This window comes from Aulonocara sp. 'chitande type north' Nkhata Bay, linkage group LG18 (assembly GCF_057382095.1).
Source record: "Aulonocara sp. 'chitande type north' Nkhata Bay isolate Kocher_YH1m ecotype deep benthic linkage group LG18, A_spYH_male_GT1.1, whole genome shotgun sequence".
NCBI classification, from domain to species: Eukaryota; Metazoa; Chordata; class Actinopteri; order Cichliformes; family Cichlidae; genus Aulonocara; species Aulonocara sp. 'chitande type north' Nkhata Bay.
The window spans coordinates 2,307,974-2,334,750 of record NC_141361.1 but is presented as its reverse complement, the minus strand read 5'-3'; the positions used below and the strand labels follow the sequence as shown (position 1 = coordinate 2,334,750).

Genomic DNA, 26,777 nt, shown 5'->3' with positions numbered 1-26,777 from the left:
TCATTTAATTAGAGGAAGAAGTACTGCCCTCTATTGGAAGAGAATGTAATTGTTCTGTCTATTATTCACGGCAGTCGCTTAGAGTACTAATCAGGTGAAACCAGATAATCTTCCACGGCATACCTGATCATTTCTCACGGCACAACTCTGTGGCACGGCACAGTGGTTGGGAAACACTGTCTTAGAGGACAAGAAGCAGAAGTCTGTATTTCCATTTCAGCTGCTGAGTTGGAGAGTGGAAGCAGAAAAATGCCCATCACCTTATTAAGAGGTGCCCAGCAGGTATAGTGCGTCATAAGTTGTGTGGATGAGGACCCTTATGCAAATTCACAGGCAGACAGAATTCCTCGGTTTATCCAGGCTGTTTCCAGGCTGTACAAAAAGGAAAATGATGTAGCCAGTTAAGAGAAACTGCGAGCAGCATTCAGCTTGAAGAGCGCAGTCAACCTCGAGAGCATGAAACTGCAGCAGAGCTCACAAAGCAGACACTCTCGACTGCACGATGGCTTCTTTGTGCACGTGTTTCGAGCAAACCCAAAAACAGTATATCAGCACAAACACCTCATACCATCTGTCAGCACGGCGGTGGAGGGTCACTGAGTTGATACTGAACTCTTCCATATATCAAATTATTCTAGATTCAAATGTGAGGCCATCTAACTAAACTGAGTGATCGACAGGATTATGAGCCAAAGCACAGCAGCAGATCTCCAAAAGAACAGCTTAAAAAAAGTGCCAATGAGTTGCAGCGGCCCAAAGTCCAGACCTCATCCTGTTCACCTGGCCGAACGTTGTCAGACTGAAGAAGTCCCACACAGTTCTTAGTACTCAGTTATTGTGTCTCTAGCAGGATGGTTTGTGGATCTCCAGCTGTCTCACGGGCACTTTCCTGCTAACTGTGTCAAACGTTCAGTTATTCCTCAGCCTTTTTTAGTGTTAATGGTCCCTGCAATAAATGTGGTTTTCTTTGTTGATGTCAGGTTTAAAGGATTACACGCTGCTACACTTGTGGATGAACTGTGTTCATATTATTGATGTCTGTCTTTGGAAAAAGAGACTGAAATCTCAGTGAAATTACATGTTCACATAAATAACATAACATTAATGTAATATACTAGAACATTTAGCTCAAGGCCTCGGAGAACAAAAGAACAGCCTCAAAGAGGCACAATCATGACTGCAGGCTTGTAGTCTGGTTTATCAGCGTGAACATTAGACACGTTTATTTCACAGGCCACACACTGCTCAGGGAAATGAGCCTGATGCTCTTCTGCTTTTCCACAAAAGTATGCTGAATTAGCGGTTATCACTTCCTGTCAGTGATGTAGCCAAGACCGACAATCATCACTAATTACTACAGAAGCTTAGGAAACCAGGAGGCCTGCAACTCTTATTCCAATAAAGTTGGGATGCTGCGTAAAAACTAAATAACAAGAGTGAAATGATTTCCAAATGTCCTAAACCCGATTTAGATTCACAAAAGCTGCTGGACTTTGTCCCAATCTGATATCAGCTGCTCAGCAGTCCTGGGTGTTCGTTCGTGTATTTTTGTTTCATGATGCTTCAGATGTTTTCAGTTGATGAAAAGTCTGGATAGTTTAGCATCCACAGTCTTTTACCAAAAGCCATGCTGTAGTCATAGCTGCAGTTTAGCATCACCCCTGAAAAAGATCTGAGATGTCTGAGTCTGAGTTGGTGCATATGTTGCTCTAAAAGCTGTAAATAAGTTTCAGTATTGATTGATTTCCAGATTCCACAGCCTCTGATGCACTCCATACTCTCAGAGATTCAGGTGTTTGAGCTGATTGCTGATAACAAGCCAAATGGTCCCTCTCCTCTTTAGTCTAGAGGACCTGGCAGCCATGTTTTCCACTCAGTCCATTTTAAATGAACTTTGTCCCAGAGAAGACAGGCGTGTTTCTGGATCATGCTCACATGTGGCTTCTTCTTTGCATGGAGCCTTAAATCTGAATCTTTTGATGATACAGTTTCATGTTCAAAGTCACTTAAATGACTTCTCTTCTTTTTCAGCTCATAGAGGGGAAGAGTTTTTATCCACCTGCTGTCATGTAAGCAGAGCCTCAGAGAGCTGTGAGCATGACTGCAGGCTCGTACTGTGGGTTTCCTGCCTGCACACTGAACACGTATTTTCACAGGTCACACATGAATCTGAGAAACGAGCCTGAAGCTCTTCTGCTTTTTCTTCTTGCAGTGAAGGTTTTTTGTCCTCACAGTGAATATAAAAGAGAACGAAGAGCAGAGACCTCAGAGGATCACACAGCTGTCTACTGTAAGTACACCGACGCTGCTTCACTTTATGTTTTTGTCTTGATTACTGTGGTGGAGAAAATTTAAATAACTTAAAGTAACAGGTGCAGTTACAGCAGGGACTGTTTCCTATTACTTAACAATTAAGAAAGTGCAAAACAATCTAAAAGTCACACTGAATCTAAATGTTATGTTTCAGAGTTTTAGATTCATCATTTTCTTTTTATTACAATTGTCACGGTCCTGGGTCTTTGGCCCAGGGTTTTGAGTTTTGGACTGTTGCTTCAGAACTCTAGTTATTATTATTTATATTTGTTGTTTATATCATAGTTTGCAGTAACTTTGTTTTCGACTGATTGAACTAGCAGCAGTGAGAACATCTGACTCACATCTGACCAAGCAATGAGTTATTTGACACCCTAAAACAAACATGTTGTGTTTGTTTGTTGATATTTTGCTGATATTTTCTAAAATCTATAAGCTGATTAATAGTTCAGACTGACCAAGTTTTATCTTAGTCAGGCTTGTGGGCAGTTCTCTTTATACTCAGTAGATGGTATTTTTATACAGTTTGTATCAATACAGAAAGCAGGGGAACCGTTCCCATCAGAAACATCCCTTATCCCCAACAGCATCATCATCAAAACATAGTAAATTAAAGGAATCAATCCAAATCACAAGAAGATAAAAAGGCAGGTCAAATTATTCTGAGGTCACAATGACAACAATGCACAGATGGGAGTGAAAAGTCCTTCTGGGAACCTAAACGACAGTTTCAGTAAAGACCAAATTCACAGCAGATCAGCTGGTAAAAAAACAAACAGACAGGATAGCTCTGAATCATATTCAAACATTCTTAAAGAGACATGTCTGTCTCTTTAATGGCTGCATTTTCACACAAATTTCTATTTGTTTCGTAACAGACACTGACTGATACTACAGAGCAAAAATAAACAAAAATAAACTTCTCCCAGTAAATAGAATACTTTCAGTATTGTTTCTACTCAGTCCAAGCAGTTTCTTTCTAATTCACACACACATTCATTCAGTGCTTCTACTTAACTTTCACATACTCACACAGGTACTATCCATCCTTCTATTTTCTTTCGCTTATCCAATTCAGGGTTGCTGGAATCGACCCCAGCTGCCATAAAGCGAGAGATGTGCTAGAACCTGGACAGGTCGCCAGTCTGTCGCAGGGCTCACACAGATCATACAAAATAAGGATTAACCCTCTGGGGTCCAGGGTATAATTGGCCGTTTTTGACTACTTTTGATTTTACCTCTATATTTCACCTTTAAAATATGTTTTTCTTGCCTTGTTTGGTATCATTATTTTCAGCACAACCTCAAATATCTGAAATTTGAGTTATTTTTTCATTTGGTATACTATATTAGCACAGTTGATCTAAATTCAGACAAAAAATTCAAAATCCGAGTAGAAAAAAGTTATATTTTTTACTGTAAAACCCACAAACATGTTTAACGAATCATTTTCACAACTTGAAATGCAAATAGAAATTGTACATTTCTAAAAATTATGCACAAGTTTTGCAAACAACAAAGTTATATGGTACTATTTACCTAAAAATGCAGCCAAGGCCTCGGGCGTTTTTTATATAACCATTTAAATCTATTTACTGAACAATCAGGTGTGCTGCATCAAAGAAGAAGGCACACAAATTATTTGTGCCAGTCCAAAATATGTAGTTTGTGTTCAGTATAAGACAGAGGAGAACAGCACAGGCCTAAACCTGCAGGTCTGACAGCAGGAGGCGCATCAGTCCAGTTTTCCATGTGGGAACAGCGTTTACACTGGAATCTGCCTTTGACGGCTTTTTGAGAGCAAATATGAATTCAGCAGTCTAACTGACACACAATACAAAACAATAACTACACAACAAACTAACTACAGCCTCCAAACACGCTAAACGTCACTAATGTCTCACATATGAAAACTCACTCTCTCTCTTTCTTTCGCTCGCCCGCTTTCCGTCGCGGGTGTCACTCCTAAAAACTTCCCCTTCTCCCTAAACAACCAAATGTCACATGTTGCCATATCATTTTTTTTTATTGGCTGACATGGTAAACTCTAACACCAATAGGGAATGGGTGTTTTTTCTTTTTTCACTCGCAAGCGAGAGTGTTTGCTAGCGATGTCTGTAGAAAACGCCGTTTTTACCGTTCTTCCCGCTGTAAACGCCACTGTTTTGTTCAGAAAAAAAACATCGCGTGTATTTTTTATCATAACTCTGGTTTTACGTGGCCCATCGACTCTGACGTGCTGCATCTTGTAGCTGTGTCGTCTTAAATTGGTCATGTGATTTTGACGCGCCGGCGCGTCCAGCGACCCCAGAGGGTTAAGCATAATTTGCATTAAACTGTGAGCATACTAAAGACCATACTAAAAATGTTTGATTCATCTAAATACTGGAAATGGAAAGTCCAACAAATACAAATATCATAAAGCTGATAAAATACCCGTGTCCACACCTGTCAGTGACAATGTGCCTCTTTATTAAATACCAACAGTAGCTTTTAAAAAACAACAACAACATTTGTTGCTGCAGACAATGAGCAGATCTGTCCCATAGTGTGGACTAAATATAAAACCAAGCCTGATGAATATCACTTAGCAACGATTTTCACAGATGTTTGACCTCACAACCTTTGTTCTTACTCTCAGGTGGCAATTTTATGAAGCTGTTTCAGCACGACTGAGGACATAAATTCATTTTAATAGTAAGTAACTATATGGAGTAAACTTGTAATAACAACTGTGAAATCTCATAGCAACTGCTGGTCGCTAGAGAAACAATGTTTATTCCCCAACCAGTAAAAGAGTGTTTGCTGCAGGTTGTTGCAACAAGAGTACTGCACAAAAAACATCCCTGCAATTGCTTTGGTCACCAGCAGATTACCATAGTTGCTCTTAGTTTGCATAAAAGACATCATCTGTTTTGGTAGTGAAATTGTTTAAATGTATTTGCAACCAATTTCAACAGCAAGCTCACATTTTCAATGAGTCAGGAAATACACATTTTCCCTACCAAAATAAACTACACTGTTTTTTTGTTTTTGTTTTTAAACGGGAAATGAGTAAACTAAGAAAACCTTAAATGGTCAAAAGTGATGTGGTTTCTAGTTTGGTCGTCCTCAAGGACAAACAACGAAAAACATAAACAGCAACAGATGTTATGGTCCTGAGTCTGGTGACTCAGTGCTGTTGATTATTAATATTCTTTGATTCAGTTAGTTTCTCATTATATCTTTTGATGTCTAGTTCTTTGCTTTCTAGTTCTCTGCTTTTGCCTCTATGCCTCCCCTGTGTTACACATCCCTCATCTAGTTTCTTGTCTAGCGTCTCCTTGTCAAGTCCACGTCTCTGTGCCTGTCTCCTGTTTCCTCTTTTATTTTGACAGTCTCACGTCCTTTCTTAATGTTTTCAGTTTTGCTTCCTTTCCATCTCATTATGTCACATTAGTCCCAGCTGAGTTTCCCATTCCCTCGTTACTCCCTGGTGTAATTAAGCCCAGTGTTTCCCTATGTCCGTTGTCACGTCGTACCCTCTCAGTGCTGTGTGTTTCTGCCGTGCTCTTGGTTCACATTGTTGCTTCTTGTCAGTTCCTAGTTTCTAGCTTCTGTGTTTCTATGTTTCTAGTTTCCTGAGTTCTTAGTTGTCTAGTTTCTAGTTGTGTTTTGTTCCTTGTATTTAGTGTTCAAGTTTATGCAGTGCAATAAAAGCTGCCTCCTTTCGTTCATCCCTCTGTGTCCTGAGTCCTGCATTTGGGTCCTACATCCTGCCTGCCACAAAGTGTCACATGACAACAGTAAAGTGAGAACAGAAAACTGACAAACTGTTTCTGATTACTTCCAGTTCATACTGAGCCATGGACTCTAAATCTGGTGATACAATGGAGTTGGCAGCACTTGGCCGGCCGTTTGGCCTGGGGATGCTGTATGACTGCCGAAGCGATAAACTTGTCCCTGGTAAGATTTCACCTTTCACCAGATTTAACCTGTCACATCTGAAGTTTCAGTATTTGAAGCTATTTTAAATTCTTTTGCTTTTGTAATCGATTTAGGTAGCACAGTGGTTAGCACTGTTAGCTTACAGCAAGAAGGTCCTAAATTTGAATCCATGAGGTTAGGTGAACTGATTATTCTAAATTGTTAATGGGTGTGAATAGTTGTCTGTCTCTCTGTGTTAGCCCTGCGACAGACTGGCGACCTTTCCAGTGTGAACCCCACCCCTTACCCTATGACAGCCATCACTCCAGCTGTCCACTAACTCCAGTATCACATACATGATATCAAATAATTCACTGTGCAATTGATCTGAAGGGAGACTCTGTCCACAGAGACCAAAACAGTTCTTATAGTAGGCATTAAACATGATTTTAACATAGGAAAGTTGGACGTGTGTGTGTGTGTGTGTGTGTGTGTGTGTGTGTATATATATATATATATACACCCACACACACACACACATTCTGCACCACATCTCTGTGCGTTCATCATTTGTTTGAAGCCAGCTCACCTCCTGGTACTACTTTTCCGAGAATACGCGCTTCTTTTGTGGTTCGGACTCCTTCTGACATTTCTTTGGAGGTGGAGGAAAACCAAAGTAATTGCTTAAAGGAGCTTCTTCGACATCTTTAAGAGTTCTAAACAAATGTCTGTCCTCCTCCTGAAAATCTTATGTACACAAACACGCATTGCAACTTCTTATCTTGTGCGTGTTTTTTATTTTGACAGCGAATGCGCACCTGCGGACCACTTATGTGCAGCCCTGGTTATATAGCTCATCATATTGCAGCCACAGAAATTCTTTTGTCCATGAAACCATAAAGCTGCACTTTCTTTTTGCCTTATAGTCTGATTTGTCATAACTTCTCCGTTTTGTGGTAAGCTTTTCTTTGGCTGTCACTTCTTCACCCTGACCTGTCTTATTTGGCTCAGCAGAACTGAAATATATATCCTGCTGCTTTTACACACGCACTCACATAAGCTCAGCGATTCTCTGCGCGATCAACCTCTCACATGTTTAAGCTGCGGGAGATTTCACTTGTCATGTTTGCATAGTAAGCTAACAATTAATAAGACGATGTCAGAGGAATTGGTGCGCAAATTATCACCACTCACCAATCAGTGCTGTCGCTCTCTATACACAGGTCGCGCGATTGCAAAGTGAAAGCAAAAAAACAAGCGCAAATTCAAACACGATTTCAATATGTCACATATTGACAGTGGCTCACCGATGCCAATGACATAATTACCCAGCTACATTCCCGATAGAATGCAAAAGCATTGACATATATTTTTCCTTCCTACGATAGGCCGACGGGCAGGGCAGAGTAGGGCTGCTCGATTATGGAAAAAATGATAATCCTGATTATTTTCACTGAAATTGAGATCTCGATTATTTGACGATATTTATTTAACCCTTTAAGACCTACCATAGAACCAAGTCCGCCAGAGCTTATATTATTTTTTTACATGTTGTAGAGCCATTTGTGGGAGCATTTCAAGTTGCTATACATCAATACAACTGTTATAGCCCATATTTTAATAATATGTATGCATTAAGTCCATAGTAACTACATTAATTGCAAAAAAGTGCAATAAACTACAAAAAAATTGAAAGTCATTTTTGTTGTTTTTACATATATTTCTACTTAGAGAAATTTAAGAGGCTTATCCCTCAAAACTTTAAATACAAAAAAGTTGCAAAAAATAGTTTACAACAACAGGAAATTTATTTTGAGTATCTTCATAGTTTTATTTTGGAGATACACCAATTTTTATATACTGCAGGAAAAACAAAAAAAAAAACAATCCTATGATGCAAATTTGCAAAGAAAGCAGCAGGTGCATCAAAATAAACTATTTCCAGCAGTGCAATTCGAGTTCTAAGCATCCCAGCAACTATTCAGAAAAGTCAAACATGACTTATAAAAACACCAGTATAGTCTTTTAAGGCCTACAAGTAAAAAACTACATTTTCTGCGAAAATGACGTAACTTCCGGTTTCGGGCAGGAAATGGCGGACATGCGATAGTTCGCGCTGACGTTTGTTTCTTTTTCTTTTTTTTTTTTTGCCTGTCCCATTTGGTTCTTTAGCCATCAGAATTGTTGTCTGAAGACCAACAAGGATACCCAATGGATTTACTTTGCCAAATGGATCTTCGTGGCATTGCCGTATTGGTCCATTTGGTCGATCTTTGTTTTTATTATTTATTATATTTTATTTTCAGATGTTACAGACGGGACAGACATCAGTGAGGGATAGGAAAGGGAGAAAGAAAGAGGAAGGAAAGGAAAAACAGAAGGGGAGAGGGACAGTGAGAAAGGGGGGGAGAAAAAAAATAAAAATCTCCTGGATCACCTGTTGAGAGAAGAATAGAAGACAAGCAAAAAAAACAAAAAAAAAAGCAACATACTAAACACAACACCATCGCATTAATCTAGCTAAGTGTAAACAGCAGTAAATACTAAATATTCAATGTTGTTGTGCAGCACGCAGGACAGATGTGCTTCGAAGTAGTAGCCAAGAAAGGTGTAATTTAAGTCTATGAGCAGTGAACACCCGTGTGCATACCTGTGTGGATCAGCGCGCTTGTATTCCAAAGGTTTCTCCATGTAACGATCTGCTAGGGAGTGTGGGGGGGCCACAGCCCCGTCCTCCAGGGTATGAAGCAGGTATGGAGGAGATCAAAACTCCAGACATCCAGAGGCCCCCAGAACACAAGAGACCATGGAAAACCAACAGAGGGGCAGCTGCGCCACTGTCCCAACAAGAGCTGAGGAGAGTCCCAGATGAGGGTTCACTCAGCAGCCGCGGAGCAGAAGCCAGGGGGAGTTGCAGTGACGCGCCCGTGAGCTCCGCCGGCAGCCAGCTGTGCCTGAGTGACCGAGCCCCAGGCCGAGAGGCCGGGGGCACCCCACCTCCGAAGTGGTCCGAGCGAGCCCCAGGTTCCAGGCCCCGATAAGCGGCCGCCAAGGAGTGAGCCGGTGTGTACCCGGACGCCCACCCCCAGACACAAAGAACCACCAATGCACCGACACCTGAGGGAGTCCGCCACCGGCAGGGGAAGTGGTGGTGGGTGGAGATAGGCCTCCAAACCTTGGAGGGCCTGAGGTGTCCCCAGAGAGGTGGCGTCTGATACCCAACCTGACATATAGACACAGACATACAGGCACACACAGACACAAACATCCATTCCCACCCTCATGCTCTCATATGCACTCACTCCACACTCAACCAACGTGGAGACAGACATAAAGAGACGCTGTACACACAATCACACTCCCCAAGCGTACTCTACAAACCGGGTCTAGGTACCCTTGCCCCTGGAGGGGGGAACTGCACCCAGACCCAGGTGGTGTTACCCTTTTCCCTGCGGTGGGGAAAGGCAGACCACCCCGACTCCGTAGCAGCAGGGAGGCCCCACACTCCAGACCGCAGTCGGACGGCCAACTCCTCCTCCTAGTCCTAGCCCTCCCGCTCCAGCAGGCCGCAGAGAATGGGGGTGGGAGAAGACTCCAATCCTCCCTCCACCCGCTCATTGTAGTGTTGATGCATGTGTGTTCTAAGGTGCAATTAAAACCCAGGAGGGCATGGAGCTACCTGCCAAGGAGCAGCAGGTAAGCGCATGGTCCCTCCTGCTAGCCCTCAATGTCTACGTGTATTTAAAATTGAGAGGTGGGCAACGACGCCAGGGGTGGGGTGTACACCCTGATGGTACTTTGGACTCCGTGATTGTGCCCACCCCCAAGATCCTATATGTATGTGTAATGAGAGTGTGAATAATGTGAATGTCTAAGTTGTGGGATAAAATTGAGGCAGAGGCAGCCGGAAGGGGACAGAGGGGGGGTAGCCTCCTCTGCACCCTGGTGACATACCCCTACTCCAAGGCCCTGCATGTGTGGGTGGTTGTGGTGGAGCGGGAAGAGGGAGGCAGCTGGAGATGGGGAGGGAAGGAAGGGAGGGGCAGGTAACCCCTCCCTGGGGCCAGCTCCCCCGCTGACCCCAGTAGGCACTCCCACACTCCGCGACCCGCCAGGGAAAGAGGGCCCAGGCCCATCCAGACCGGGGCCCAGTGCAGCAGCGCCTCCCGGCCCCACAGAGCCCGGGACAGTTCACCCAACCCCACCACAGAGAAAACTGCACCCACCCCACCATCCACTCATCTTCCAGACTACATAAGACAGTAAACGCCCAGGCTGAGATCTTCCTCCACCTCTCCTGTATCTCCCCCTCCTGCAGAGAGAGTCCCTGAAGAGAGGAAAGCTCCTGCAGATGTGACCATCTCCCCCACCAGTTGAAGAGCCCCCCAGGTGGCTCGACGCACCGGCGGCACCCTGCTCCAGGGCTGGGCCCCCATGCACCCACCCGCCCACAACCCCGGCAACACACCAACCAGGACCCAAGCCCCCGAGGCCCGGCCCGGGCCCCAGCCCGGAGATGGAGCGCCCCCAGAACCTCACGCCCATCCCGGACCCACCCAGGGGCAGCCAGGCTACCAGGTCAGTAACCCACGTCCGTCAGCACAGACCCTCCCCTAGCCCCGCTGCACGCAGCCGCGAGGAAACAGTCACCTGAGAGCCAACAGAGCCCCCAACCGGACATGACCGCTACCCCGGGTTGAGCCCCCCAAGGAAGATGCCTCCGGGGAACCCCCCGACGCCCTAAGCCTGTCCCTACCCCCACACCAATCACAACAGTGAAGGCGGGACCAAACTATGACCCCCCACCCCCACTAGGTGATGGAGCTGATAAAAGGAGCCCAGAGCAATTGATCTGATGTGGTGGCAGAGGCTGTATCAAGACTAATGTAATCTAATAGATAATTTCTATATTGGTTAGAATTAAGATTATTTTTATTTTTCCAGTTCATGAGGACTGTTTTCTTGGCTATGCATAGGGCAGTGAAGATCATATGGGCTATATTCTTTTCTGAAGTGACATTATCTAAGCTGCCCAACAAACACACTAAGGGGGAAGTTGGAATGTTACATTTCAGACACTTTGATAAGTCTTCACATATCTCGCGCCAAAACTTTTGCACTGGTGGACAGAACCAAAGAGCGTGGATGTAATTGTCTGGTGTATTGCCTTGACAGTGTGAGCAGTTGTTGGAAGATGTAAAGCCCATCTTGAACATCCGATGACCTGTATAGTGCACTCTATGAAGTATTTTGTATTGTATTAATTGCAGACTGGGATTTCTAATTAATTTAAAGGTTTTTAAGCAAATCTCAGACCAGAAGTTTTGGTCTAAGCTGACTGATAAATCTGCTTCCCACTTTGCAATAGGAAGGGATATTGATTCATCTGTTTTAGAAAGTGTTCTGTATATTTTAGATAATAATTTGGGGGTTTTAAGAGTAAGAAAATGTGCCGCACTTGGTGGTGTTTGTAATTCAACTTGACTGAGGTTAAATTTCTTTTTTACTATGGATTTAATTTGTTGATATTCTAAAAATCTTTTCTTGTTGATCCCATATTGTGTAACTAGTCCGTCAAATGGGATAAATTCTGTTCCCTCTAATATATGTTCTAAGTATTTAATTCCTTTACAACTCCATTCTGGGAAATTAATCATATTATTGTTTTGTAATATGTCAGGGTTATTCCAGATAGGTGTACGTTTGCATGGAATTAATGAAGACTGTTATTTTTAGAAACTCCCACCATGCTGTCAGAGAAAAGCTGATGTTGATACTTTTAAAGCATTCATGTCTTTTGATGTTTGAGCTAATAAATGGTAGGTCTGAAATCTCTAGATCCTTGCATAGTGCCTGTTCAACATCTAGCCAGGGCTCAACTAAGAAGGTATGTTTTGACCATTCTGAGATGAACTGAAGCCTGTTGGCTAAGAAGTATTGGTAAAAATTAGGCAGATCTAATCCTCCTCTATCCTTGGTTCTTTGTAGCGTTTTTAAGCTGATACGTGGGGGTTTATCTTTCCAAAGGAATTTGGAAATATATGAATCCAGAGATCTGAACCAATCTTGTGATGGTTTGTTAGGGATCATCAAAAATAAGTAATTTATTTTTGGCAAGATCATCATTTTTATAGTGGCGACCCTTCCCATGAGTGATATGGGTAAAGATTTCCATCTAGTCAGATCGCCTTCTACTTTCTTTAGAAGTGGGATGTGGTTTAATTTAGTTAAGTCTGAAAGCTTAGGAGAGACATTAATACCTAAATATTTAATATTTCCGGATTGCAGTGGGGCAGAGGAAGAATTATGGAAGGAGCAGTTAATGGGGAGAACTGTAGATTTTGGCCAGTTAATTGAATAATCTGAAACTCTTGAAAACCAGTTTATTAGAGTAATTACCTCAGAGAGGTTGGTTTGTGTGTTTTGCAGAAAAAGCAACACATCATCCGCATAGAGACTGATTTTATGTTCTATGTTCTTACATTTTATGCCCTTAATTGTTGTAGCCTGTCTAAATGTTGCTGCTAGAGGTTCGATAAAAATTGCAAAAAGTGAGGGGGAGAGTGGGCATCCCTGTCTGGTGCCCCTCAGGAGACAGAAGCTGGAGGATGTCTGGTCATTTGTTCTGATACGAGCTGTTGGGGAATTGTATAATATTCTTATCCAGTTTATGAAAGAGTTTCCAAAACCAAATTTGTGTAAAGTTGCGAATAAAAATTTCCAGTTAACTCTGTCAAATGCTTTTTCTGCATCTAGAGATAATATTATGGTTTCGATGTTTTTATCGTATGAGTAGTCTATTAAATTAAGTAATCTACGAGTGTTTGTTGAGGAGTGCCGACCTTTTATGAAACCAGTTTGGTCAGGATGAATTAAGAGGGGGGTCATTTTCTCTAATCTCTTTGAGAGAGCTTTGCAGATTATTTTAAGGTCTACATTTAAAAGAGAAATTGGACGATAGCTTGAGGGAAATAGAGGGTCTTTGCCTGGTTTTAGCAGGAGACTAATGTTGGCAGAATTCATATTTGGTGGTAGTCTGCCATTTTCCTCGATTTCCTGCAACATGCTGTGGAATACTGGTGCCAAAATTGTCCAGAATTCTTTGTAGAATTCTGCAGGGAAACCGTCTGGACCTGGGGCCTTATTATTGGGCATACTTATCAGGGCTTCCTGGAGTTCACTTGGCGTCAGTGGCGAATCCAATTCCATTGCTTGACTGTCTAGTAATTTTGGAAGAGTTACGTTGTCAAGAAACAGATCAATTTCATTTTTAGATGGGTTTATTTGTGGTGAGTATAAAGTTTCATAGAAATCCCTAAAAATGTTGTTTATTCTTCCAGGATCATATATTGTGTTCCCCGATAAATCTTTAGCAGCACATATAGTTGTTTTTTCTTTATTTATTTTTAAGTGGTGAGCTAGAAATCGACCTGATTTGTTACTGTGTTCAAATTTCTGCAAGCGAAGTCTTTGTATAAGGAATTGTGTTTTTTTATTAATAATTTCATTTAATTCTAGTTTTGTTTTGCATATTTTGTTCAATGTTTCCTGATCTTGGTGGGACGCGTAGGCTTCTTCTAGTGATTTGATGTTTTTTTCTAATTCCTGAATATTTTTGTTTTCTTCTTTCTTTTTGTGTGATGAGAAAGAAATTATTTTACCTCTCATCACAGCTTTCCCTGCTTCCCATAGAACAGAAGCAGATATTCCGGGAGTGTCATTAAAGTCTAAATATGAAGTCCATTCCTTTTTAAAAAATTTAATAAAGTCTTCATCTTTAAGTAGTGATATATTAAATCTCCAGTTTTTTCTTGGCGTAGTGTTATTCTTGTGTATTAGTGTTAAGGATACGGGAGCATGATCGCTGACAGCTATAGGATGAATCTCAGTGTCTGAAATGTCACACAGCAGTGAGCTGCTGACCAAAAAATAATCCAGACGAGAGTAAGAGTGATGAACATGCGAGAAAAAAGTATATTCCTTACTGGTGGGGTGAAGAGAGCGCCATGCATCGCAAAGACCAAAGTCGTTCATATACTGTTTGATTATATTTGTGGACTGCCAATTGCACTGAGTTCCTGTTGTGTTGAGCCTATCCATGTCTTCATTTAGTCCAAGGTTGAGGTCACCGCCAAGAATGAGTGTGCAATCAAGGTGTTCAGAGAGTGCACTAAAAAATCCGTGAAAGAATGAGGGTTCATCAACATTTGGACCATATATACTTACAATACATAGTTTTTTGTTCAATATTGATAGTTTAATAATTAGAAATCTACCCTCTGGATCTATAACTGTATCGAGTACTGTAAAATTAAAATTTTTATGTATTAAAATTGCTACTCCCCGTTGTCTAGAATTATAACAGGCTGCAAACACGTTAGGAAACTCAGGTGTTTTAAGTTCATTTAAACCTGTGGCAGGTCTGTGAGTTTCTTGTAATAAAACAACATCTGCCTGTAGTTTTTTAAGCTGGTTAAATATCTTTAACCTCTTTCCTCTGGAGCCAGCTCCATTTACATTCCATGTGACAAACCTCAGCATGCCCATAATTGTGTGTGTATGTCTAATGATGTACGCTGGGTGTTTCGTTTAGACAGGTGGAGAGAATATGGAAACATCCCTTGTTTATAAATAGAAAGAGAAAAAGAAGTGTGGTGAGAGACTCCATAAGTCTGACTATGTGTGTGAATATTCACTAATATGAACAAGCGTGGCTTGCTTATGTGTCCTGCAAGTCTGTGCGTGCTGTGAGGCTGTTGTGGATGTGCTGCCGTTGAGCTGATGTGTTTGCGTGATCGTGTTGTGAAAATATGGAGAAATAGAGGGTGTTGTTTGTAGGTGAGTGGGGAAGTAGGTGACCACAGCAGTGAAAGACAAGAGAAAGAAAGAAACCACATGAACTGTGAGCAACAACAACAAAAAAGAAACGAAACGGAAACATTCCAATTAAAGCAATGACGGAGGGTGACGGTGTTATATCTGCTATGACATCATATTGATATTACTAGCTTAAACTCATGTTAAAAGAGAAAGTGTGAATGAATAAGAAAAGAGTGTAGCGGGTTCTTATCTGGAGTGCAGTCAATATAACCACGGTGTGGTGCCGAGGTCGCGGTAAAGCTGTCCGTCCACGTAGAGCCGGTCCACGGCGATGACAGCACGGGAGCCTTTCTGTATAAAGCTACGTCGAACTGGGAACAGGACCTTGCGTCGTTCCAGGATCTCTTTGGGGAACTGGTCGTTCACGCTGAAGTCCGTTCCTTTCAGCTCTCTGCCGCGACTCTTCACCTGTTCCTTCTGTTTGAATTGACTGAATTTGGCCACAATAGGCCGTGGTCTCCCGGTCCGCGACCGCGCGCCCCCCAAGCGATGCACTCTATCGAAATCGATGTTCTTTACGGTGTCCTCCGGCAGCTTCAGGTGGATTTTAATGAAGCTTTTCACCGTTGCCTCCGCGTCCTCTCCGGCAGATTCTGGAATACCAGAAAACACAAGATTATCTCTCATGCTACGGGCTTGTAGATCAATAACGGACTCTTTTATTTTTTTATTTTCAATGTTTAGCTGGGTCACGTTATCGGTGAGAGATTTGACCGACTCCCGTAGCGTGGCATTTTCAGCAGCAAGCGTTTCCACCTGCTGCTGGCTGAATTCCAGGGATTCTCTCAGAGATTTAAATTCCCGGTGTAAAATCTCCACCGGGGACAACCTCGCATCGAAACTGGACAATCGCTTGTCGATTGACTCCAGGATGTCGACGATATCTTTGCCGGCAGGCGATGTTGTGCCGGGGGAGTCTGCCTGGCGACATCTCTTCGATGACGGTGTCTCAATTTTGGCCGGGGAAGATGCACTCTGGGCCTTATGCATTACTAAATCTTGGAAAAAGCGGTCGATGTAATCTTGGAGAGCGTCTAAACTCACCTGGATCACCTGTTGAGAAACAAGGGGAAACAAGCAGAAGAAAAAAAAAGAGCAGCATAATAAACAACATCACGATGATCTATGTGAATATAACAGTAAATACTAAATATTTGGGGCGACCGTGGCTCAGGGGGTTGGGAAGCGTATCTGTAACCGGAAGGTTGCTGGTTCGATCCCCGGGCTCTCTGTCCTGGTCGTTGTGTCCCTGGGCAAGACACTTCACCTACCGCCTACTGGTGATGGCCAGAGGGGCCGATGGTGCGATATGGCAGCCTCGCTTCTGTCAGTCTGCCCCAGGGCAGCTGTGGCTACAACCGTAGCTGCCTCCACCAGTGTGTGAATGTGAGAGTGAATGAATAGTGGCATTGTAAAGCGCTTTGGGTGCCTTGAAAAGCGCTATATAAATCCACTCCATTATTATTATTGTTTTCTTTAATTTAAAAACAAAGTATTTGTACTTAGTTAAATATTGAGTTTAGGGTTTAATGGTTTTTGATTTTCTTCTTTGGTGTTTAGTTTATTAACAAACCAGACTGTACTGCTTGTTTGTTATTTACAATTGTGTTTTGTTTAGTTATTCCTTGTGTGTCATTTCATGTTTAGGTCAGTTATGTTTGTTTGGGCAGTCATTTGGTTTGTTACGTTTCAGTTCTTGCTTCAGTTGAGTTTTGTTTATTTGACCTCTTTTATGAGCTCAACATTTATTACTTTTGTAAATATAATTTTTGGTTTAAATGACAACCCTATTTTTCAAATAATTCCTGTGACTCCTCCTGTTTTCAACTCAGTCCATCACACCCAACAATAACAATTACGGGTAAAGACCAAGGTTTATGGTTATTGTTAATGAGTAAAGGTCAGGTGGAGTTTGTCCCTTGCAGAGATTATAAAAGCAGAAAGCACAGGATGAGGTCAGAGGATCCCACAGCTTTCTCCTGTGAGTACACCAAGGTTTTCTTTTTGTCTCCAGGTGGAAATGCATATATGGACTTAGCTCTGGGTCCGTTATGTATTATAATAATGGACAAACTACTAATGCATATTGAACTGTATTCTAGGAGCCAATGAACTGATGCTACAGTTACAGTAATGTGTTGTCTTCTTATGTTAAAAGTAGAGGAGAGGCTTTTAAGATTGAAGATGCTTTAGAGTGCAGAATGTAAGAAGTTAAATGCTAATAAAGCAAAGTTAAAGGAAAAACATTAATCTGTAGGTCAACAGTGCACATGTTTAAACAGACACATAAACAGGATGGCAGCTTTATACAATGTATCATCGATTGTCATGAATTGATTAATGTGGAATTTCTTACTAAATATATAAGTTGGGCAATAAGAAAATAATTTAATATTATCTGCATAACCTGTGTATTAATTATGAGAACAAGGTGAAGCATAAAAATTTAGGACACGAAAGCAAAAGTATCTCTCTCAGGCTTATCACATCCAACTCTCTTATCAGAGTTCCTCCCCAACAATAACAATTAAGGGTAAACACCAAGGTTAAAAAATAAAGCAGTAAAGTTGTGTAAGGCAAATAACTTTCCACTGACAGCATACTATTTTTATTTTAATATCTAACTCAAACTGAGGACTTAGCTCTCCAGCCACAGTCAGTACTCCAAGTACTGTACTGTACAGTACTGTACAGTACTGTACAGTACTTTTCAGTACTGTACTGTACAGTACTGTACAGTACAGTACTGTACAGTACTGTACAGTACTGAAAAGTACTGTAACAGTACTGTACAGTACTGTTACAGTACTGTACAGTACTGTACAGTACAGTACAGTACTGTACAGTACTGTACAGTACTGAAAAGTACTGTAACAGTAACTTTTTTACCAACACAAGCAAATTTTTATCCAACGCACACAGCTTGAACTGAGAAATGAAATGTTACTTTTATATAAATGAGAACTTCAACTGGCAGGAAATGTACTGAAAGCTGACATACAAATAGAATTTTCTTAGGCTCTTCTCATTTAAAGGGAGCTAATTAGAATTATTAAACAATATATTAGATGTTTACAATAATAATTTTATTAAGAGTAAGTTAGTAAAGCATTTTTCTTTTAAATCTCACATTAAACCCTTATTAACTAGGACAGTTAATGAAGTGTAAGAAACCAAATTTAAGAATGACTGACAAACACTTGGTCTGAATACTAACCCGAAGTCTGTTTCAAAGATGAAGTAAAAGTACTGCAAAAAGATCGTAGCCCTGAAGAAATATTTTGTGAAGGAGCGGAGCATCAACCAAATTCAGTAAATTTGTAGCAGGACAAAGAGAAATGAGTTAAATATGCTAAGATTAAAGAGTGTGAGGATGGTTAGTAGTACGAATGAGAACATGAACAAACAGAAGAGAAACAAACTAACAAGCTGTTCATTTGGTCCTGTTCAGACTGAGCCATGGACTCTGAATCTGGCAGTACGATGGAGGTGGCGGCACTCGGCCGGCCTTTCAGTCTTGGGATGCTGTATGACTGCCGCAAAGACTCACTAATCCCAGGTAAGAATTCAATATATAGATTATACAGATATATTTTTTCCAGAAAAGAAAAAAGTGACATGACAACATAGTTAGCCAAGAAATACTTTGCAGCTTTGTTGAACAAATCAGGTGCTGATAAAATACCAAGTGTCTGCTAGTTCAGGTACAGTGGGAGAAAAGAAGTCAGTGGGGAACAAGAAAGTATCAGCATGGGACAAAATTTATAATATGAGCAGAGGGGTGGGCCTGCTGGAACATAATGTAGTGATGCTCTGCCATTTTTATCCAGAAGTAAAATATGGAGTGCTGAAATGTAGTTCTCACTTTAAAAATATTTCATGCAAGAAAGTTAACAAAAACAATATTTAGTAACAGTCTGTGCCAACACAAAACCACAGAACATACACACACAAAAAAAATCTACTGTTGGCATTTACCAAAGAGGCACTCAATCAGTTTTGTGGGGGAAGTAGTTGATGACGCATTTTGCCCATGGAAGTCCTTTGGGTGATTTAACAATCCACCTAATGATATACAAAGATGCAATCGGTTCATTTCAATAATTACTAAAAGCTGCTCAAATTAGTGGCTCAGAAACAAGCAGCCAATGAGGAAGCAAATTATGTCCAAACAAAATAATATAGTCAAACAGGTTTTACATGTTTCTCTCTGAAAACAGTGTGGCAGTTAAATGAGACGACGCTGAAGAAGAGTCAGTATGATTTTGAGATGAAGGATAACTCTTCTGTTAGAAAGATTGTGTGAGGTCCTGAGGACTGAGATACAGGTGGGTGCAGAATTTATCCAGATTAGAGCTGCATTATTACAAACTATTCCACCATATAGGCCTGAAATCAGACAACCTGTAGGATGTGCAGAAAAATATCAAACATTATTTACCTTCAAACGCTGAGCCCCCCCTTTGTTAATGAGCACAGTTACTGTGCAGTGTGTAATTATGCAAGTTGTGCTTGTTTTTCTGCAGGTTGTGAGGTGTCAGGAACTTATTAGTTGATGTTATGTATTTCAGACATTTAACTGATAAAACTCAGTTTAATTAACAGCTGCATTTTGACATTTTAGTATGGTATGTAATCTGTGTGCAGAAATCCAGCTAAAAACCTGAAACACACTTTAGTTCAGTTCAAGTTACAATATAATCCGAGTATTATCCCTGAGGAGCAGAAGAGGACTTATCTCTAAACACTCATTGTGAGGATGGAGTGAAGAGTTACAGGACTTAAAGCTGTGACCCATCACACTTATACACCAACTATCACAAACCCCACAATCAAAATAATATGTGCTTCTTTCAGCATCAAAAGTTAGCATTACACTTAGTAAACCTTAGAAAATCATGTTTGTGTGACTGAATTAAATATTCTCCTTTAATGCTGTGAAAGAGAAATCCTTTCAAATACAAAGCAGTAAGGTCAGCCACCAAAACATCCGTGTCTACGTCTTTCTGTTTTAAAACTGACACTGTGCCTCTTCCTTAAGGCAAAGGACATGGATGCAGTTACTTTTATAGATCATGTGCATTTGTAGGAGTTTTTCTTTCAGAGCCAACAGGAATATAAAATACAAAATGCATGCAGGTAATCACAGTATTTTAGAGACGTTGGATTTACAGTATTTAACATTTCATAATCAACACAAGTGAAATGATCCAGAACACCGCAAAACACCATGGATCACATTCATGTAGTTTGTTTTTCGTCCTGCAAATCTGTAATATACAACATTCAAATGTCAGTTAAGTTGCTACAATTAATCTAATTTTATTAAAGTTAATTGAAAGTCTTTTTATTTATTTTTTTCAAGGAAAACTTCTGTCTGTTTGTTTTTGTTTGTTTTTTTCTCCATTTAGTTTTTGCACCAAAATGTGATTCAGTTTAATAACAGATCATTGGTTAACAGAATCTTTCAAAGTTTACTAGTGTTTTGTTGATTAGTTGTAGAGATGAGGGGAATATATATGTGTTGTGAAGTTTCCCAAACAGGAAGGAAATTCTAGATATGTTTGAATGTTCCTCAGAATATACGCAGTTTAGTTGGATTGGAAGACTTTTTTTTAAAGAGACAAATCAAATATCTCCACCTCGTCCCCTCAGCTTTAACCTTCCTGCCTTGTCTCCACTTTTCCTTTGAGAAAGGCACAACACTACACTGCTGGTTGGACCTATGAATATCTGTATGGGAAATGTGCCCCATTATTCAGATCCAGCGATCCCAAAGCTGCTTTCTGCAAAAACATACTAGAACAGTAAATCCTATTTGTCAGCTGGTGAGACAGTTCATCCCATCCCAGTAATTATGCTAGCCTTTTTTTTTAAACTTCCACTCCAGATCTTGATTGCTGAAAGCTGTGGAGCAAAACATTTACTTCAAAGATTTTATTTTGTCAAATAATAAAAATTAACAACTTACTGGATCCTGACCCTCCTGTTTTTACTCATTCAAGCTTCTCTCATGTTCATCCACTTAAGTCACATGAAGTTGAAGATTTAGCAAAAATATGAGATATTTTTCCTTCCTATATTTTGTGCTGTTTTCGTTGCTTTTCTATGAAATACCTTGAATGAAAACATGGACACTGGCATCCTCAAAGGAGTGAACTTTGTCCTTTGGAGATGGTCTTGTCTCATCGAGGTGGCTCTTCACGTTTTGGACAGAGAAGACAGATAGTTTGAAAGAGGAGTAAATGAAGCCATCTATGTCCACTGTGAGCGACCATCTTTGAACAGAGGGCGGGGCTTACAACACCAACTCTCTGCCATCTATAATCCAGCTCTGAGGTCTTTCCCAGACGCCTTAACGCCCACTCACATCCTGGGCCATCTGACTTCAGGAAATCATGTGATGGGGTGGGTTCAGGTTGAGCTCACCCGAAACCCTGGCTGATTGTGACTCACACCCATTTTTACACCTTGACTTGTGTGATTACGTAGAGGATCATTAGGGGGTCCATGTCCCTATCAGGTGGTGGGGGGGATACTCCCACAGGGCTTAAATCTGGGACTCTCCACCATTTGACCTTAGAACTGAAGAAGCTTCTCGGATGAGAGGTGGAACGTCTTCAAGCAACTTAAAGAAGTCCAGACGCTTTTCTTTCCAAGCTCCTTAGACAACTGTGTACTATGTACTTTTTAAAAATAAATTATATTATTTAGGAACGTTTAAAAGGGAGGCTGTGGATAAGATGGAGGAGTGAATCTTTTGTTAGACTGGTGAATCGATCCCCAGATCCTCTAGCTCACACGATATTTCAGTGTAAAACTTTCTTGCTGTTGAGGTTAAACTACATAGAACAGAAACGACTGAGATCTCAGCTGTTGCTGTGCTGTTACCCATGAAAAAAGATCACTCTGCCTATAATATGTTTAAGGAGTTGATAAAGGAACTGTATTATGAACTGACTCAGGATTTATGGACAAGAGAGATTAGACAGACGTGGTTTATAAGGTTCCAAATTATCAGCACTGGTGATTATACATCATGAAGAGACTGTTGCAATAATTTTATTATCTATAATGATCTCCGTGTTTTGATTCTTCAGGAAGCTGAACTTGAGTTCTACTTCTTTTAAATACTGTTTAAAAAATACATGTGTATTAATATTACTCCCACTGCACTTTATTTATACAATAATAATAACAATAATAATAATAATAATAATAATAATGGCAACCTTATGGTATTTTAGTGTATATAGTGACAATTTGTACACGGTGTAGTATTTTGGCTTTTTTTCTTCTCATCTTTTTTTTTCTGTTTTCATTTTCCTAGTGTGGGATTACATAAACTCTGTCTATGTCGTCACAGGAATGACTCTGTGGGACCGTAATGATCTCAAAGAACATGTATCAGAGGGACCACACTTATTTTAGGGTGTGGTTTAATCAATGGAGTCCTGGTAGTAAAATTTTCCTTCTTCTTTTACAGGATTGACTCTGTGGGATTGTGATGACCTGATGAAAGATGTTGGAGAAAGACCGCAGGCCTCTAATGATTTTGAAATTGTTGCATCTGAATCAATTTCAGACAAATCTTCAGCTCTAAATGTTGATGCTTCACTGAAGGCAAGTTTCCTGGGTGGACTGGTTCAGGTTGATGGATCTGCCAAATATCTGAATGATAGTAAATCTTCCAGAAATCAGGCCAGAGTAACACTGAAGTACAAGGCAACCACAAAGTTCCAGGAGCTGTCCATGAATCATCTTGGAAGAGGAAACGTGAAGCATCCATATGTTTTTGATCAAGGCTTAGCAACACATGTAGTCACAGCTATTCTTTATGGAGCACAAGCTTTCTTTGTGTTTGACCGTGAAGTTTCTGAACATGAAGATCATCAAGATGTTCAGGGCAACTTGAAGGTGATCATCAAGAAGATTCCCTTACTTTCTGTAGAGGGTGAAGGTTCCCTGAAGATGGAAGAGAAGGACAAAGAAAGTGTTCATAAATTCTCCTGCAGGTTTTATGGAGACTTCTGTCTTCCAAAACCACCAACAACCTTTCAAGGTGCAGTAGAAGTCTACCAAAGCCTGCCAGGATTACTGGGAGACAAAGCTGTACCAGTGAAGGTCTGGCTGCTGCCACTGACAGCTTTAGATTCTTCTGCTGCTAAACTCGTCCGTCAGATCAGTACAGGATTAGTTCAAGAAGCACAGACAGTCCTGGAGGACTTCAGTGAGCTGGAAATGAGGTACAATGATGTACTGGGAACCAGCACTGCACAGCAGTTCCCACAGATTGGTAAAAAGCTTAAAAGTTTCAAAGAAATGTGCTCTGAGTTCAAGCTGGAATTCCAACAAACTTTGGCCAAGAAACTTCCATCAATCCGAGGAGGAGGAGAAGAGGAAGCTGAGCTTGCAGAGATCCTGAAGAAGAGACATTCTTCACCTTTCAGCAGCAAAAACCTGAACGAGTGGATGGACTGTAAAAAGAGAGAAGTTGACACATTAATGTCTTTTACCAGGATGATGAAAAACACCAAAATCATCTCGTCTCAAAATGATCTGTACAAGGAAAGTCTGAGTGCAGAGCATGTTGTGTGTTTTGTTTTCACCTCTCTGGGAAAGGATGAACCGTACCTCTCAGCTTTATCAAGATACTTAAAAGGGACAAACCAACAAAGAAACCAACCAAACCTCCTGGTTAGTCTGTTCAGTTTCACTTTTAATGTTTTCCACCAAAAATCTCACACTCCAACCAACCCAGACCTTCAAGATCCTCACACTCATGATGTAGAGAAGGAACAATGGTACGCCTCAAAAGAAGTAACAGATGAAATGAGGAGAAAAGCAAAACTCTTCAGTGATTTTGCAGAGGCCAACAAGGAGAACAAGAACATGAAGTTCCTGACAGTGGGGTTAACTAATGAGACCCAGGAAGGTTCCAGCATCCACCTTTATGAAGGTGGATTTGCTGTCAGTGAGAACTTTGAGCCTCCTTCAAAGCCTGAAACTGTGACAGCAGCTGACATAAACCACAACAGTGTGACACTGAAGATTTCTCCACCCAGATTTGGAGCAGAGAACATCACCTCCTACTCTGTTGAGTACTGTGTCAGTGGAGAGGATGGATGGCAGCAGAAGACAGAAGCAAAGGCTGAAGAAGTCACAGTGAGAGATCTGAAGCCAAACACAGAGTATGTGTTCAGATGCAGAGCAGTGACCTCAGCAGGTGTCGGCCCGGATAATCAAGTTTCTATTAAAACAGCTTCAAGTGGCAGAAACAACAAAAGCTTGCTGATGACCAAAGAAGTCTTAAAGGAGCGCAAACAGCTTGAAACAGCCATTGAAGGTTTGCAGCCACAAGTTAGAACTGCATTAGCAAAGCTTGAAGAAATTAAGACAACCAAAGAAAAGATCAAAGAGTATGAAGCAGTCATAACTTCAAATGAAAACTTTGAGATTGAGGTGGATGTTATTAAACCAGTCCAAAAACCAATCACAGAGAAAGGAGCATTCATCACCAACTGCCAGAAATGTTCAATAACATGTCACTACCCATGTGCAATAGCACAAGATAGTGAGAAACGTGGCTGTGCATCAATGGATATGAACGGGATGTGCACTGTCTGTCCTGGAAAATGCATTTGGAGTGTGCATTTCAATCAGACATACAGCTGGGAGTATGTTCAAGTGAAAGAGAAGCATACAGTGCAAGAGCTGAAAAGCAAGTATGAAACAGCTAATAAAGAAAAGATGACTGTTCAGGAACTGATTGAGAGGCAGGAAGAAGAGATTGTTCACCTTCAGGACATGATGGTGTCCCTCACGGATCAGTCAGCTCAGTGTATAACTTGACTGCAAGAGATCAGCCTGAGGCCAAACCCTCTGACCACCCCAGAGTACATTGACATGATGATTGAGGGAGAAAGATCAGAGGCCAAAGAGGGTTACCAGGCTCGAATCAAATCTTTGGAGGCAATGAAGGAGAGGGCAAATCTTATCTCCAAGGTAACGCGACGAGACAAACTTGCAAAAACGGAGGAGGAATTATCTGAAGAAAGAAAGGAGAAGACGGAAAAGCAAGGCTTTGCTAAGAAAGTTCTAAATTTCTTTGAATATTCAGGTTAATATTACGAAGGTCTACAGATATGTCAGCAGTGTTATGAGGATTAAACAATTTAAAGCAGCTTGATAAAAAGTTCTGAATATGTAAAATAAAAAGGCCAGCTCTTCAAGCTGTTAAGATTCTTTCATTGTAATCTCCCAACAATCATTAAATTAAACCAGAATCTATGAGCAGATTGTTTCTTGTCTATGTGGAAAATTTTCTTTTTAACATGTTTAATGATCTCTGACAGCTGGACCACTGCTGCCAGATGTTTTTTTATTTATTGTCAAAATATTTCAGTATAATCAGTCTTTGTCTTAATTACAGGTCATTTCTGTTCTGCCAGTTTGATGTATTTAAGTTCACCAAGGTACGGTGGCTGGGAAATGCAAAGCGCAACAAATTAAAAAACGGCAACAAATTAAAAATCCACAACAAATTAAAAATCCGCAAAAAATTAAAAAACCGCAACAAATTAAAAATCCTTGACGGAAATGGATTGTCTGAAATACCGGAAGTGACACAACGATTAGCCTAATAGGGCTTTTGGACAGTGATGTCACGAGAGGGGGCGTGGCCAGGATTTTTGGTTGAGGCGCCATGTTTCTGGGCCGAACAATGCGCTAGCGAAAGAGGAGCCAAAGTACACGGATAACACCAGCTATGGTTCGTACTTGCTGTGTGGTCGGTTGTAAAGTTCAATCGCACGACCGGCAAGGTAATAAGGTTGAAAATGGTTTATCTTTTCATTCTTTCCCCACCTGGAAGCAACATGAGGCAGCTCTTGTATTGGATATCTTTATTCTCTTCCCCCTCCTGCCCCCCCCCCTCCTCCTCTTTCTTAAATAGATAATTATCATATCTGATATCATATCTCACAGTACAATAATATTGAATGGGTTGCATTGTTGTATTTTGTCATGTTTCTCAGGTCTTTGTCTGAATTTCTACGAACATTATTGCTAAGGATTGTCTTATTGCATTGGAGTCACACTGGGTTAAATATGTACACTTGGGTTTTAAGGGGTATTTATTATTTTCTTCTTTTTTTTTTTTGGGTTGTATGGAAGCCCCAAACGCAATTTCATTGTTCTTGACAATGACAATAAATAAATACTACTACTATGTTACCAAAAGAAGGTGTCTAGTGTGACCAGGAGATATTTTATTTTGTATTCTTATAATCAGCTATCATTGATTAATCATTTACCATTGTTGAATCAGTGGACAGAATAATCTTTGAATCACATCTATGTTACTTTGAGCAAATATTAATGCACACAGATGATCAGTACTTGGACACCGGCCTGTCTGCGTTCAGTTCTGCACGTACGCCGGCCTGTAACAACACACACACACACTTAATAAGAACAGAAAGGTCGTCTTAGGACAGTCTCTCTGAGAGCTACACTATCACAAAATGCACAATGTATTACACACTTGTTTTTCTCTAAAGTAGCATATGATGTCCATATAAGGAGAACTTTTTGAGTGCGAGGAACTGTTATCATTGCCAGCAAGGTCTAACTGTGTGACGTCATAATGACTATAAAGCTTTCTGTCTTTGTGCAAA

General features: G+C 40.9%; 1 pseudogene across 1 annotated transcript; it reads left to right on the top strand.

The window, feature by feature from the left end:
• Nucleotides 1–1,852: 1,852 nt before the first annotated feature.
• On the top strand, nucleotides 1,853–25,254 carry LOC147307606 (cytolytic toxin-alpha-like; annotated as a pseudogene). Its single transcript, XR_015126025.1, has 5 exons — nucleotides 1,853–2,116; nucleotides 2,213–2,290; nucleotides 4,955–5,010; nucleotides 6,146–6,258; nucleotides 22,586–25,254. The product of XR_015126025.1 is annotated as a cytolytic toxin-alpha-like (transcript).
• Nucleotides 25,255–26,777: the final 1,523 nt, after the last annotated feature.